Source organism: Sabethes cyaneus, chromosome 1 (assembly GCF_943734655.1).
Source record: "Sabethes cyaneus chromosome 1, idSabCyanKW18_F2, whole genome shotgun sequence".
Taxonomy (NCBI): domain Eukaryota; kingdom Metazoa; phylum Arthropoda; class Insecta; order Diptera; family Culicidae; genus Sabethes; species Sabethes cyaneus.
The window spans coordinates 62,448,371-62,460,939 of NC_071353.1; the positions used below are offsets into that span (position 1 = coordinate 62,448,371).

The 12,569-nt window shown below is 39.7% G+C and overlaps 1 protein-coding gene across 4 annotated transcripts in view; it reads left to right on the forward strand.

Moving 5' to 3' along the window:
- LOC128733871 (steroid hormone receptor ERR2) overlaps window positions 1-12,569 on the forward strand; it is a 69,221-nt gene that overhangs the window by 40,048 nt on the left and 16,604 nt on the right. Inside the window, exon 1 of one of the 4 annotated variants that reach the window (XM_053827742.1) lies at window positions 8,410-8,533. The exons of the other annotated variants lie outside the window; for them this stretch is intronic. The gene's annotated coding sequence lies outside the window, so the exon portion shown is untranslated. Of the gene's footprint in view, window positions 1-8,409; window positions 8,534-12,569 lie in introns of those variants that run through there. 4 annotated transcript variants of the gene reach the window in all.

A 12,569-nucleotide genomic window follows, 5' to 3' on the forward strand; every position in this document is an offset into this window, starting at 1 on the left:
ATATTTAAGTCGTGATTTTGTTCAAAATACATTATCTATGACAAAGAATTAGCATAACAGTTGAAAAAATTCTTAAACAGAATTGTTTGCAGTAGAGTTTATTCAAGGCGCCATCCGTTTGAAGAGATTGTTGTCGTAACTTTCTTGGTACCATACTACATCAATATCCGGACATTTATTTTTAAGTTGGGGAAGAATAAATGCCTAATGCGAAAAATATAGATTCAGGAAAACTGAAAAATTCTTGATATTAGGCCAAAAATATAGACTTAGCAAAGGTGAGATTCTTTTTCAGAAAATCTTATGCCCGAATTTTGTATATTTAGCGCTTGGACTGCCCCTTTTTGAGTTAGGCTGGCCTCAAAAACTGTCGTTTGGCCAATCTTTCCTTTTAGAAGGAGAGCAAGGAGAACGTTAAAAAATGAAGTTATGGGCGAGTGAATCGATTTTCATGATTTTGATATTGAATTAAAGGTGATATTTAATACCATTATCTATATTAATGGTTAAATATCTGTCAATAGAAGTAGTATAATGCAACTAATATATCGTTAACAAGCAGTTGAATTATGTTCCGAAGACGTGTCGATTTCTATCTCAAATAACAAGTGGGACCCTTTGTTATAGACAAAGGGGTTCCTTATACCATCAGATAGATTAAATCGACTTTTTTAAACAGCACACGCGTGGTTCAATTAAAGTGATCATTATTGATCATTGAGTATGGGCCGCTTTGCTAGTTTTTCGGTTGGGAATCCACAAATCTGGGAACGAAATTAAATAAATTATTTCTGTAGTAGGATCTTCAACCGAAAAACTAGCGATGTGGCTAGTGAAAGAGTTTAAAGCTATGCCAAAGAAATGTCCAAGCCGATCAATTTCAACACAGTAAATTTCAATGAAAATTCAAAAACTTCAGGTAACATTGGAACTTAAGAAATTATGTAATTACATTTGATGTAATAGCCTTATTTCCTAGTGTTCCGGTGAACGAAGCCGTAAAACATTTAGAGAATTGGTGAGTCTCACAACGTAGTGGAAATGAGTGGAGAACAAAGGTTAAAGACTACTTGAGATTGACCCAACTTTGTATGGAGGAAAATTGTTTCGAATTAAGAGGCACCTTTTATAAGCAAATGAAAGGAGCCCCAATGGGGAATACCCTGTCACCTTTCTTATGTAAGCTATTTATGGCAAACAGAAAATAAATGTTTTACCAGAACGCTGGTGGAGGTATGTGGACGACATTTTTTGTATTTTAATCAGAGGTTGGAAAACTCTCAAAATGAATATATACGCCGAACATCAGCAAACGATTTTATCATGAGAAAACGGAGACGCGAACGGTTTAATTCACTATAATTAATGAGCCACATACAATATACATTCACTCTTCATGGCATCACTGAATATACGAATATCATATGCAAAGCAAAAATGCGAAATAACACGTTCTGCTGCTTCTAAAGCAACTAACACTACTTTAAACTTTTCGGCATCCCCGGGCATCCTATACCCGCTAAACCAATATTTAATATTCAATTTTTGAACGAACTCCGATGTCCGCAATGTGGTTATGTTCGTGATAAAATTCAAAGCCGATGGATGCATTATCAGTGAGGCAGGCGAATAGTACATGTTCATGAGGGATATTCATCGATTCAAATAATTATTTTTCGCGAATTCTCCAGCCACTGAGTTTGATACAACTGGACTTTGATTGAGATTGCTGCCAGCTACCGTACGCACACTATGCCGCGTATACGTACACGCGATTTGTTGCTGCTGCTGTTGGTTTTTCCATGACGTTTTTCAAACTGGGGGAAAACAGATCACCAACACAACCACAAATTAGCAAGCTCTATACTCTCTTGAAAATAGTCAATAAGTCCATAAAAGTCCATAAAGATATTAATTTTACATTCTTACATTAATCATTCTACATTAACATTCTTAGAGGTTGTTTTTATAAGAAACTAGCTGCCCGTCAAACTTCGTATTTCCACAAATTAAACTGTGTTGTACATAAATCATGAATCTCGGATGATCTTTGTCACAATCTCGAGTTTTGAAAATTTCTGAGAAGTTCAACCTTAGATGATTCATTTTGGCAGTTACGTAACTATGAAAGCATCCCAGGTAACCATTAAACATCACCAATGCTATTCAAATGCAAGCCAATAAGCATCTAAGTCGCCTTAAATGCTACCGAAATGCAAATTTGGCAAAATATACAGCTACTTCACTGCTAGCCTTCTTAAAGTGCTGACAATGCTAATTTGCAGCTAATTACCGACACGAAGAATTTGAATTGAATTTTAAATGCCAATTTACAAAACCTATGTAGTCAAAAAGCTAATATACAACAACATGCAGTATAAAATGCCAGACATGCTGATTTGCTGCTTATGGTAATGCTTATTGTTTACCTGAGATGGGTAGTTTAATATACAAATTTGCGATTTTTCCTCACAGTAAAGTAAAAAACAACTTCCCCTCATTGCATAGCCAGAAAGCGGATAGTAATATTCGTCGTGATTGTACAACATTTCGCCGAATACCATTTCGCGAAAAACCTTAACCGGAATGTACCGTTTCACGGAAAACTTTTTCCTGAAAAGTACCATTTCGCAGGGGTGATCCTCTCCTTACTCGCTGTCGCCAGGGATGCCACATATAATTCTGTGTTTTTTGTTGGAAAAATCTGTCAATCTGTACGGCGAGGAAAAATATCTATGCAAAAATCTGTCTAATGCAAAACAATGAGAGTGAAAGAGATAGAGAGTCGTTTTGTTGACTATTTCCGTCTCTTTCACTCTCATGTAAAAGCTCAAAAATCTGTTTAATCTGTATAACTTGGCGAAAATCTGTATTCTATGCATACAGATTCTGTACAGGCGATTTCTTTCAAATATCTGTTAAACACAGAATAATCTGTGCATGTGGCAACCCTGGCTGTCGCTCGTTCGGACCCCTACTGAAGGAAAGTAATAGAGGTCAGTAGACCTAGGAAAACAAATAGACCTACACAGTGGTGGCCGGCGCTTCCGACGGCGGGACACCGGCAAGACTCGCGGCCATCTCGCCCTGAACGATCTAGTGTTACTATTGATAGTTTTTGTGGTCTTGTTATTGACTAATGTTTTATAGAAGAGTCTCGAATTTCTCGAGTTCGATTAATTTTTGAGTTACGTAAAAATTTCTGTTTCATTTGTATGAGAGTCCTTATCCCCCTTATACTTAGCCTCCTCCTTATCCTTAGCCTCCCAGTTGGCTCCTAGATATGACGCTGGCCTAATAAGCTAGTCGTCGTATGTTCGAATCTAGACTGGAAAAGGCTGTTAGAGTCAATGGGATCGTAGCAACTGGCCCTGCAAAGGTGCATACCTTAGCAGCTGGCTGCGAAGTCTGTCGTATAAAAAAACAGGTCAAGTTTCGATAACGGAATGTAGCACCTAGGCTTTGCTTTGCTTTGCCTTATCCCCCTACCACAGGGGTGAGAAGTCTCTAACCATCATAAAATAAATTCAAGATTCCAAAATCCCCCACATGCCTAGTTTGGTTCCATTTGCTTGATTAGTTCTCGAGTTATGAGGAAATTTGTGATTCATTCATTCAGACAGACAGAAATCTATTTTTATAGGTATAGATTTCACAATTTCCGATTTTAAAATTTATACTAAATGGGTGATGTCTATCCCGTCCAGCCACTCATTTCGAAACGAAATGGCATCTTTTCACCACATGATTCATCCTGTGACAACTCTTCCATTGAGTGGCAAAAAAAAGAGACTGAATTAAAATATATTTTCGAGATTATCAGGTTGAGTGGTTATGAGAAGGAAACAATCCAAGCCATTTTGAATAAAAAACTACAAGGAATACAGCCCGTAGGACTATATCAGATCATTAGATCAAAGACTAATGTCAGTTGACATTTCTGGCATATGTATGTTTGTAAGAATCTGTGAGTGCCATTGTTTAAGTGAATGTTTAAAAGAGAAGAGCGAAATAAGATTCAATTCTTCATTGGAAGCAATGGTGGCTTTGAAAATACATGTTCGGGGTTTCATAAGTACAACGCCTGAAACCATTGAGACTAAAAAATTTCATGTAGTCACGTGCCAGCGTGCCGGCTTCCGATCTCGAAGAGATCCTGCGAGAAATTCGTCTACTGAAGAATAATAGAGCCGTCGAAAAAGACCGACTCCCGGCAGAGCTCTACAAAAATGGCCAAGAAGCGCTAGCAACGGCACTTCATTGGATAATCTGTAGGATTTGGAGGAGGAGAAACTACCGGAGGAGTGGATGGAGGAGTGGATCTATCAAATGAGGCGACCGGCTGAATTGCTGTAATTACCGCGGCATCACGTTGGTCAACGCCGCCTCCAAGGTGCTCTAGCAGATTTTGTTGCGTCATCTATCCCCAACAGCAAGAGAATTCGTAGGGTAATACAGACGGGCTTAATGGAGACCCGTGCTACTACGGATCAAATTTTTACTCCGACAGATCCTCCAAACATGTCGAGAGAACAACGTGCCCACGCATCATATTTTCGTAGATTTCAGGGCAGCATACGATGCAGTTGAACGAGAACAGCTATGGCAAATAATGCACGAGTACGGTTTTCCGGACAAACTGACGCGGCTGATCAAAACTACTCAGGAGCGAGTGATGTGCTACGTGCGTGCGTCGGGGACACTCGAGTCTTTCCGAATCGCGCAGAGGGTTGCGGCAAGAAGATGGACTGTCGTGTGTGTCATGTTATATCAATATCGCTATTGAAAATGTGAAGATCCGGCGAGCGGGCATCGAAACGAGAGGAACGATCTTCAGCTAGAGTAGCCAACTCCTAGCCCTCGCAAACGATTTCGACATCATTAGTAGACATCATTACCTTGGGACGGCGGAGGCAATCTGCGCCAGACTAAAAACGGAGACTAGGAGGGTAGGGTTACAAATCAATGCGTCGAAAACCAAAACCAAAGAGGCTCCAGAGAAAGCAACGTTTGCCTCCCACGGACAGTGACTATTGACGGCGATGAACTGCAAGTGGTTGATGAGTTCGTATGTTTGGGATTTCTGGTCACCGCCGACAATAATACGAGTAAGGAGATCCAACGACGCATTCAAGCTCAAAATCGAGCCTACTTTTCCCTCCGCAAGACGCTTCGATATAGGAGCATATGCCGCCGCACAAAGCTGACGATGTACAGATCGCTAATCAGACCGGTCTACGGACTTGAGGCAGTAACTTTGCTTACGGAAGACATAGGTACACTTGCCGTATTTGAACGAAAGATGTTGCGGATTATTTTTGGCGGAGTACAAACGGAATAGTGGCGGAGGCGTGTGAATCACGAGCTACAAGCTTGGAGAGATTCCCATCGTACTCCTGGCGAAAGCTGGGAGACTACGGTGGACCGGCCACGTTGCAAGGATGCCGGCACGACTGTGCTGTAAAATCCGTTCTCGTCAAGAACCCCACCGGCACCAGGAATAGAGGTGCCCAACTTGCTAGATGGCTTGACCAGGTTGAAGCCGACTTGCGTGTGTCGAGACGCGCAACGAATTGATGACGGGTAGCCCTGGACCGAGTACAATGGAGAGGTATTCTTGATACGGCAAGAGCCACCCCGGCTCTCGGCTGAATAAGTAAGTAAGTAAGTAAGTAAGTAAGTAAGTAATATTTCACCGCTTTTCTACCTATTAGATGATTAAAATTATTTTTTGGGATAGTGTAACAGTCGGTTGTGGTTTGATTTTTTTTTCTGATGTCCAGCTATTGGGTTTTAATAGGAGACAAGGCTGCTATACCGTAAACAGTCTAAGTTATTGATACTGAAGTAGATCACACGTCGAGAAAATATCATGAGAAAATAACATGGTAGTGGAATTAAAGGATAGCAATAATTTTTGGAATCTTTTTTCTTAATTTACAATTTCTTCTTAAATTACAATATTTATTTATGATGATACGGATTTCATTCACTTTCTATATGAGAAAGGTAATAATACATGCGATCCGGCGCGCCGTGCATTGTGCACCGCAAATCGGGAAAGCATTTCCCACACGCGAAACGACAACAGAGAATATAGAGGGTAGCCAAACAGCAGCAGCAAAAATGATTGTATTTCATAATCTTCCATTTGACGATGGCTAAAATAATGACGATGATTCTACGCTAGCGCATGGCGAAAAATTTCGATGATGAGTTGACTACACACCCCTTATTTACACCAGTTTGCCTTGAACTTGGCCGAGAAAATATGTACGCCTATGTTACACTCAACTCATATGGCTAGTTTTCCTACTCTCGTGAGCTTGTTGAGTGTAGTGTTGAGTGAATGAATTAATTGGGTTTTGTAATTTGACTAGGCTGTGGTTTGAATTATATTGCGTTCTCTAACAACGCGTGAAAACATTATCCCGCGTTATTATTTAGAGAGCATCGCATATGAAATTGCATTTTTGAACTATCCAATTAATATTTAATTGGTTTTAAGCGATATAATGTAAAAGAACATGGTGAACACTTTCGTTTTTCTTTTAACTGCTAATATTTTCGTTTCTCTTCTAATATATTAATTATATAAATTTTGTTACACAGCGTGCCAGGTCATAATAATAATTTACGATGACAGCTGCGAGAACATTTCAATCGCGCCATGGTAAACCATAAACACTACTTAAATGCAAACTAAAACCGTGGCACTACGTTTTACTTTTATATCGACGTTCTCTCAACTGTCATGTTTAGTTGATCGAGGCCGTAATAGACCCCCAGTCTTAAATGCGCGATATTATTCATTTCTAGGCAGACAACATTTGCTCGACGCTTAAGCCTCAGAGCCATATATAATTTTTTTTGAATGGACAATATGAAAAAGTTACGAAAAAAATATTTCACGGATTTTGGCTACTTTTACAGGTGAAATTCAGAACAAAATAATCGACAATAAACTTTTTCTTTAAGTCATTCGCATAATTTATTTGCATTTTGCTGTATATCTGGTATGAAAAATATTTGGGTAGAGCGCTGGACTTGAAAATCGAAATAAAATTAGGCTATTTATTGCCTGACGCTTATCTAGACAATTATTTTTGCATAAAAATCAAAACCTGAGATTCTGTATTGTCCAATGTCCGGTAGTTTGCTATTCTACACTTCGAGCTCTTGTTAGTAGGTATCACTAATACACTAGAAAGGTATCCGACCTTTGACCGGGGAGAAAGAACTGGCGCCCCTGAAGTGTTCCCTGAAGCTTAATTTCTCTCAAAGTAGTCTTCTTGAGATTACCCACACTACTCCCAACGGAGCCGCTCGAATCGGATCGAACTTTAGATACAGCCTTGAAAATGGCATTCCAAGGCTTTCGAATAGGGTTTTGATGGTGCAGCTAAAATACTTGGACGAGTCTTTTTCTTTACAAAGAGATCGATAGAGATGTAACTTTTGTGAATAGATATGCATCATATATCGTATAAACCAATTTCTTATAATAACAGTCTTTCCAATAGACAAAGAAAAAGGTAGTAGAAAGTAATAAAACATAGGCATTTTATAGTATCCCTAGGATGGAAAAAGTTTTGAAGGTGAACTTGAAGCAGCACTTGTTATATTGGTAGTTCGTTTAGTTTTACCAAACTGGGAGATCCACGGACTGAGCCAACCTATAATAGAACCGAATTATATGTACCTGGAAATTTAATGATAAGGAATCTTATCCAATTTAATTCTACTATGTATTGAATATATCGAATATAAGCGAATTATAGCCGAATTCGATCCGAACTTTCCTCACAGGTCCCGTGGTTCGCCGATATTGCGTATTCCTTGAATCATAGAGTATTGTATTAAATGTCTGACTTCATTAAAAAGTCAATGTATAAACATAAGATTGATCTATCGTATAACCTCTGTGGGCGTTGATCATGCTCAGGAAAACCTTGGTGACGAGCGTTCTCTAAAGGCTGCCGCAAAAAGCGATCATTTTTGGCTTTTTTGGTATACAAAGTTTCCCAGAATGTCGAAGCATGATTTTCGTACGCCTATGTTACTTCCAGATGACATTTAAACAACTAACCATCACTGCTTATCATTGTTTACTTTTCTATCTTTAAATCTATGTATCTGAAGTACCGCTTCACGACGTTTGAGTGAAAATGCAGAGCCCTTCCCCAGAAAAAGCGCAAACAGATCGTACACCACAGATCTGAGTCAGTTGGTGAAATGTGAGCATCGGAGCAGTCCGTAAGGCAATTCGGAAGTATGGTGAGCAGAGTACCTCCAAGAACAAAAAATATCTGGACGCAGACCGGGCCCTGTAGATCGAGTCCTGAACTAGAATGTTGCACAAGCTTCCACCCGTAATATGTAGTATGCTTCCGATCGAGATGTGACCTATAAGCTGTATACATCGAACAGTAACGTTGACCGTTGACAAAGCAAGAAATGAACTAAACACATACGAAGCAGAAGAAACCAAAACGAGGTATAACATAAACCGCATCTGTCAAACCAAGTGCACGTAAGTTATACAATAAACCTGGGTAACCAACTTATTTTGGACCCCATCAGCAGCTGTACATAATTTGGACACTTACAGCAAACTCAAATGGAAGTGTCTAAATGGCTGCTGATGGGGACCAAAGTATGTTGGTTAACCTACTATGTATGTGTAAAATCGGTGTGCGTAATTATGGATGATGAAACTTATGCCAAATTTGACTACAAGTCGCACTCAGGTGATCATTTCTATACCGTGAGTGATAGCCAAAGTATTGATGATACCGACAAGTCCATTTTTGTGTCAAAATTCGGCATGAAGACTATGGTGTGGCAAGCGATTCATTTGGATTGCGGAATGCTTTCAAATCCATTCGCAATGGTTACATTTGGGAGTGCTTGGAGCGGTGCCTATTGGCCATGATGTTGTTCCAGTACTGTTTTGGCCAGATTTGTCGTTAGTGCATTACATGAGGAACACGCTAGTTTGGTACGAACCCCATGGAGTCGAATTGGTACTGAAGGTAATGAATCCTCCAAACTGTCCGGAAGCTAGACCGATCGAAACTTTTTAGGTTCTGACGAAGGCATACAGAAATACCTAAAGCAGCGGATTCCTTTACATCTTTTGAAGAAACCTGGATATCTAAAGTTATTCGAACACAGTATCAACCTTTGAAGCTGATGAGCACTGTTAAGTTAGATCAGAAATCCACATGTTTTCGTAGACATGGATGAATGACAAAGCTATTGGTGAACTCTATGAGAATACTATATCATACATCGCTAAATCACTCGCTTAGTAATTGAGTGATGCTGAACAAGGTCTATATACTCGTGATCACGAAAATTATGGTCACTTGCAGAACTGTCATCCGAAACGATATGTTTTAGTGCTGGAATAATCTTTGTTGAGATCTTCATAGTGCAGAGGACAGACAGTGCGCCGAAATTCGAGAAATTGCTTCAATAAAGTCAATGGCCAAGCGGCGGCAGTAGTACAAAATTATCCAAGCAAAATATAGATACATACCCCTACACATACCAAATCTCTTGATATAGGTAAATAGAGAGCAAGAAGTAATGAATCGCAGTTGACTGCAGTTTCTATTTGGCCAGAATTGTAGGTGGACTCTGTTTTGTCTTTGAAATACCGAGGAAATATCGAAATACTAGGTCCCAGATTGCCCTTGTAGTACGAAAGGAGTAACATACTATCAACACAAGAAGTACCTAAAGCAAAGCTTTGGGTACAAGCCTTTTAACGGGGGCCCTACCCTGGAAAGCCGGGAAAATCGATTTTTTTTGCATTTTCGAGACGCTTAAACCTTTAGAAATATCATGCCAAAAGGATTTTTTGATATCTGATCTCATTGAAAACTTACGGCAAATATTGTGGCGTCACCTCAAGGAAAGTCAATTCCTGTACGAAACTTTGAACGCTTTTTCCCCGAAACCATGTTTCTTTAGATGGCGGTACGTGTATCTCAGAATCTAGTGGATCGATTTGGCTGAATTTTTTTTTCAGCATGTAAAAATGAATTATCTTAATTGCTACGTAGCCGTTTTATGATATCTCAATTTTTCAATTTTTTATGAGCAATTGACGATTTTTGATGAAAAAACACCTTTATTTTGGAAAAATTACCTCCATTTTGGTGATTTTTCGAATTTTCAAAAACCGCAACGTAACAATTTAGATATTGACCTAAAGTTTCAAAAACATCCTTGAAATCCGTTCTACGATACTCCGTTGGTTCCCGGCAGGTACCGTCAGCAAGGAACTATTTTCTAGAGGGCATTCACGTGCCCACCTGCCACCAGCATAATAATCACTATTCTGGTACCGTCTGTCGGGGTGAGATTGTGCCAAAAAAGCATATGTTTTTGTTCTTCAGCTTGTTATGCACACAATTTAGCGATTAAGTTGATGCAAAGCTTGTCAATATATACTTCAATGTTTAGTTACCAACTGCTACAAAGATGGTTTAGTTACAATGAACATTGAAAATATTAAAATACCCTAACACTTACTTGTAATTCTGACATCTGAAATTTTTTTACGAAAATCTATTATTTTTCGGTCTTCCAGAGTAGAGTCTCCCTTAAGATTTGACAGTACAGTACAGGACAATTATGTACGGGGCTAGTGTAACGATTCTGCTTAATTGACTCAGCGGAAAGCTCCAACACGCAAAACTTTTCAGTGTGCAGTTTCACGAGAAGGTAAACTAAACTCGTAAAGGCCACACACCAAAGCCTGACATGTGTAGGAACGAGGGAGGGAATTTAATCATGAACGAGCGCGACGTAGCCGACAGGGAGAAGCAGTTCTTTGATGAACACCTCAATGGCGAAGTTGCAACAGAAGGAGGAAAAACGGAAGTCAACCTAGGAGTACCCATGGAAGATAGCAATGTTCCAGCACTTGATCTCCAAAAAGTCAAACGAAAACTTGGGTTTGCTGAAGACCAGCAAAGCCGTTAGTAAAAACCGCCTACCGGCAGAACTTTATAAATATGCCCGAGAAATGCTAGCAACGGCTCCGATCACCGATAGCACCTATAGCGCTAGACAGATCTTGCATAAATGCCGGGAGTAGTACAACATGCCCACTCCTCACATTTTTATATATACTAACTAACGCTGACGATGTATAAAACCTTTATTAGACTAGTAGTTCTTTATGGACTTTAAGTCGTGACACTGCTTACGGAGGACATACGTACCCTGACCATGTTCGCGCGGAAGGTACTGCGGACGATATTTGGCGGAATACAAACTGAAAGCGGAGATGAGCCGAGGCATATGAATCACGAGTTACAGGCACTGCTTGGAGAGATTCCCATCGTACATATGACGAAAGTCAGTAGTATCTGACGACAGTGCGACGTAAACAGTTCTCTTTAACAACCGCACCGGCACCAGCAACAGGGAGACTCAATGTGCAAGATGGCTTGACTAGGTCGAAAAGTGATTAGCGACTTCTGAAACGACTGGGAAATTGGCGACAAGTGGCCCAAAATCAAGTTGAATGGAGACGAATGCTTGAAACAGCATTAGCCACCTCGGCTCTAGGCTGCTGACGACGACAACTGCATGCTTGCAAAAATACATCTACGTAGTGGGAACATATACACTGATTTTTTCTGGTTTTTAAGTTCCTGTGGGGAAAATTTTTGGAGGGGGCCTGGTCCCCCAGGCACCGCCTCTAGCTACACCTATGGGAAGACCTAAGTAAGATTGAGAGATCCTCTTCGGGCCTGTATTCTTTTGCCTATCACGGTGATGGAAATGCAAATGCAATTTGACACATCAGCTTCATATGAATTGTATGCTGACGTCACAGCTAATCGTTTATGTTCGCCCAATAATCGCAAGAGTAGGATTCCAAGCAGAGTCTCTCAATATTACTTAGGTGCTTTTAAAAAGTTACGCGAGAAATCTGTTCTCATTAACCTGGGATGACACCTGAGGTACAGTTCCCCCACAATTATGGACCATTTAAGCAGAAGTATGATTTTAAAACAATCAATTGTAGCGCATACCATTGTTTAAAAGCAGATTATAAATGTTTTTAGTTACAGAAATATGTAATCTTTCAGTTGATTCATTTATTAAACCCATTTAGTGTAAGTTTTCCACGGAAATTAAGCTTATATTATGACTGATCAAATACACAATTATGGATCACTTTTGGAAGCGGTCACAATTATGAAACAATTTTCATCATATTATGGATCAAAATAAAAATACACTTTTTGCAGCGAATTCACTTAATGAACTTTATTCAAATCATGTAATAACATAAAAATCACATGTTTCAAATCGTATGAGACCTTGTGTGGCTTTTGGTCTGTCTTTAGATGCCTGCCGTCCTTCTTCGAAGACACCTACCGATCAGACTTTGGGAATGCTTTTCGCGATTTCACGACTGATTTTTTGTCCTGGAAAAGAATCTTAGGCTCACCAGCTGCGTTGGCTCCGAAAAGACTAGTATAGGATGAAGTTTCCTTTTTTCCGAATTGTTATTAACGATGTAGGTACAGTGGATCTCG